Raw genomic sequence first — 4602 nt, 5'->3', positions numbered from 1 at the left:
ACCTCGTCTGTGACCTACACCACAGTTCACGGTGATGCCGGATCCTTAACCAGGGATGCCAGGGATTGAACCTGTGTCCTCATGGATGCTAGTCAGATTCATTTCCATTGACCACGATGGGAGCTCCCTGCTTAGGTTCTAAGAGAGTGAAAACGATGGGTCAGTAGAAGTGATGAGGAAAGAACATAGCCATGGCAGAGGAGAGCAGGGAATAAAAGGGAGAAACCAAAAAGAAGAGAATAGCCAAGTGAGATAAATACAAGCGCACTAGTGTGGGACTCCATGACCTCCTGCCATTGAGGTTACTAGGATCCACCCCCCAGTTCCGGAGCAGCTGCTGTTCCTCCTCTTGGTTTGGTTTTTCCTGGCAACCTTTAGTAACATGAGTGAGTCTTTGTTCCTTGCATCCAAAGGATTTTGACTAAAGAGTATTATTATCTTCCATGTTGCTATTGAGCAAACTAAAGCCAAAAGAGAAAGCAAAATCCTGAGAGGATGAATTGTATTACAGTTCCTTGGCATGCGAGTAGAAAGTGGTGGAGTCAACACACATGCCCAGACCTTTCTAAAACTTGTACTGATTTTAGTTTGTCACACTATGGAATTTTTACAACATGGTCCGTCCCCTGACCCACCCAAGTTCCCACTGTGGCACAATGGGATCGGCAGCATCTTTGCAGCACTGAGAGGTAGGTTCAAATCTCAGCTACACAGTAGGTTAAGGATCTGTGTTGCTGCATAGGACACAGCTGTGGCACAGATCTGATCTCTGACTCAGGAACTCCACATGTCTTGGGGTGGCGAAAGTAAATAAATAAAAAATAAATAAAAACATGCCCCCCCAATCCTTTGATACTCCTTACATTAAGAGGTGGTGTCTATGTTCCTTGCCCTTGAATCCAAGTGGGAACTTCTGACAGCTTCAACCAAAAAGAGTAGCAGAAGTAATGCTGCATGATTTTTGAGACTGGTTTAGAAAAGATTATGCAACTTTTATTTGGTTTTCTGAGACTGCTTTTGGAACCAGCCACCATGCTGCAAGGAAGCCTAACTCCCCCTAGTCCACATGGAGAGACTCTGGAAAGATCCCAAGTGGGGAGAGAGAGAGAGAGAGATAGAAGTGTATTGTTAGGTCCCAGCTATTCCAGGTTTCCTCTTTCTGCTCCCTCCCACCCCCTCAGTTATTCTAATTTCAACCACTGTTAGAATGCAGTACATGAGACCTGAGTCAGATCCAACTAGCTGAAAAATTTCTGGGTTCCTGGACACAAAACCATGAATAAAATAATTATTATTTTTATAAATAAATAATTTATGAATAATTAAGTTTTGAACATAGCAATGAACATTTGGGTAGAGCATTATTACCAACTGTGTAACAGGCTACTTTTTGAACCTAAAGAGGACGACCAGGTGTGCTTCCTCAGTAGTGGTGGAAGGGGCAATTTATGGTACTTTGTTCTTTACCTTGAAGGAGATGTCCCACCATGCCCCAAACCACTGGACTCCAGAAAACTTCATTGATATGGAAGTCCCTGAATCTTCTTTAGAGGTATCTTCCACTTTCTGGAGTTCATGTGTCTTACCAAGGTCCCCCAAATACTTGGCACTTCTTGCTCATCTGACCTGAGCAATGTCACCAATAAAGCCAAAGAAATGTGTGGTTCTTTGCAGTGCCCAAAACCAGCCAGGTCACGATAATAGGATAAGGAAAGAGTTAACATGACCCTGGGCAAGATCGCCAGTCTGTATTGTTGCTTATCCCAAATGCAGATCAATGATTGTATACAGTGTATTAGATAACCAGGCTTATCCACTCTACAAAGATACTGGTTTTGGTACCACGCTACAATTGGGGCTACTACTTTGTTGAGTGTGTGGTCATCCACTGTCATACTATAGGGTCCATCTGGCTTCTGTAGGTGCCAGGATGGTGAATTAAATGTGAGTAGAGCAGTAACTGCCACCTCTATATCCTTTAGGTTGTGAAGCCTGATACTAATCTATTCCCCAAGGATGCAATGTTGGTTTTGATCTAATATCTTGTCCATGGTGGGAGGGACAGTATCAGAGGCTTCTACTTAGCCTTTCCCGTTATAGGAATTCTTACCTCACAGGCTAAGGAACCAATATAAAGATTCTGTCAACCCCAAATTCCAATTATACACTCAGAGACTGGAGAAATAATCACTGGTTGGGTCCATACATTTAGTTGACCTACTGTGAGCCAGGTACCAATGTCAACAAATGGTTCTTGAATGCTTGCTTATTTTCCTCTCCTCAGTGCATAGTGATTGTAGATCCCTCTGGAGAAGGCCTGGGAAAAGCATTATGATTGTACTTGCTGTGATCTTGCAATATCCTTTGCTCATGAAATCCAGCCTGGCTTTAAGTCAGCGGTCTCTGGGTTGAAATCTGAAATCTGGTCCAGAAACTCGGCAAGGGATTCTGACATTTTATTGTAGCAGTAGCCCTTAACTTTCGTTTCTTTTTGTTACACAGATTGAGAAATAACCTTGTTGCCTGTTCAGTTTTGACCCTGAAAATGCTTCATTCCATTAGCTATCTCCACAACACTATGTGAAGCATGCCACTCCTCACCCTCCAACCTGGCCACTCTTTATAGTAATTGAGCTCACTTTGCTTTGGATAGTGAAGTGCTATCACCTGGCCTCTATTTTTTCAGGAGTCTATCAGCATTGTGCAATTTTTCAACTGTATCCTCCAAAATCAGTCCTACTCTATAGAGGTTAAACACCACTGAGATTCTTAACAATGCTTGTGTCCTCTGCACATCCCATTTTCTTTGGCAAATGCAATGTCCTCTGAACTTTCTCACAGAAAATAATAAGCTGACAGGTCTTCTGACATTGCATAATGTGTCCACTTCAATATACCCACTTTCCGGGACTTTCACTCCCTTCCTCTATCCTTTGCCCCACAGTGTTGACATGTTCCCCAAGGCCCTTGCCATGGTCTTAAATCCTGTATCAAGGGTTAGTGTTCCAGTATCTGTAAACTATCCTTTATCTAGGATTATATTCCATCCCCTTTAATCCAACACCTCCAAGAATCCAGTCCCGTTATATTTTGCTGGCTCTTGGCAGTAATTGTTGGCTACATCTTTCAACTCTTTAGGTGTATAATCGTTTTTCTTGCTTTACAATCCCTGTACTTCCCTTGGCTGGGTTATTTTGTGACTGGACCCTAAGTTATTCTTCTGATGATTCTTACAAGGGGATGTGTGGTAGATTATGCAGGAAGCATATTGCCTTGCAAGGTCAAAGGCTCTGCCTCATCTTCATGTAAGGAGGAAGAGCTAGCCTTTAACAAGAAGGCATGGGTCTTTTTTCTTGGTCCAAAGAGTCTAGCAGAATATGAAGATTTAGATTCCTCATCTTAACTCTTAGGGTCCCACTCCTTCCCAATCAGGACCATGATCTTAGTGTAGAACTATCCAGGTGAAATTTCAATCTCCATGGAGCTCTGCTACTTTTATATTTAAATCCTGGCCCGGATCCTCAGATTTTTTCTGCCTTCCTGCTGCAGGAGATGAGAGTCATTTAAATACTGCCAAGGAGGCCCCTGTCTGGCTTTTATACTTTGCTTATAATGATGGGTAGTTGCCTTCAGCCTTTTATTGACAGTCTCCAACGCATAGATTGCTCCTAGCAATAGCCATTCATTCCAAAGTCCTTGCGATGACCATTTACCACAAAACTCCCCCATGCCAGATATATGATACTTGCTAGTACAATTTCCTCCCACCAGTACGCCATCCTAGTTCACCACTGGTAAAATTTTTAACAACTGTACTGAAAGTACATGCCAAGGGCTATTAACGCTTCATCTCCCACCAACGATGGAGTCAGCATTGCCAGCTGGCTGAAGTCTGTTTTCTTGGGCCCCTTCTGGTACTTTATGGCACGTCAGGTTCCCTGGGAAATAGATTCTGAAATTCTTAGACTTGTGTGCAGGAGGTTTGCTGAGAGAGTTCTCTCAGGAACAATAACTGTAAGAGATGATGGGGGAAATTGAACTGTCTAGGGAGAAATTGAACTGTCATGTAATTACAGCAAAGGCCTCAACCAATCTTAGGAAAAGTTTGGACCATCAGATGGTCCTTCAGAGTTGTTGTGCCCTGAGGCAGGGGTGTTGGACCCTCGTAAACCACGCCTGCTTCCCCCAAGTCAAATATTCTGCCACAGGGTAGGGAGGGTGACGTTGGTGGGTGCAGCTCTCTTTAGCTGTTGCCAGTTCTTGGAGAGGAGCTCAGCTGAGAGCTCCCAGAATGTGGGGGAATGACAGTGTTGATCCTGAAAGAAGGATATGGTTGGTATGCTATGACATCCATTTGAAAACAAAATGAGTTCCCATCGTGGCTCAGGGGTTAGTGAGCCCAACTACCATCCATGAGAACACAGGTTCGATCCCTGGCCTTGCTCAGTGGGTTAAGGATCCGGCATTGCCATGAGCTGCGGTGTAGGTCACAGATGTGGCTTGGATCCAGTGTTGCTGTGGCTGTGGTGTAGGCTGGCAGCTACAGCTCAGATTGGACCCCTAGCCTGGGAACCTCCATATCCCTTGGGTGTGGCCCTAGAA

Source organism: Sus scrofa, chromosome 13 (assembly GCF_000003025.6).
Source record: "Sus scrofa isolate TJ Tabasco breed Duroc chromosome 13, Sscrofa11.1, whole genome shotgun sequence".
NCBI classification, from domain to species: Eukaryota; Metazoa; Chordata; class Mammalia; order Artiodactyla; family Suidae; genus Sus; species Sus scrofa.
This window is presented reverse-complemented; position numbering follows the sequence as displayed.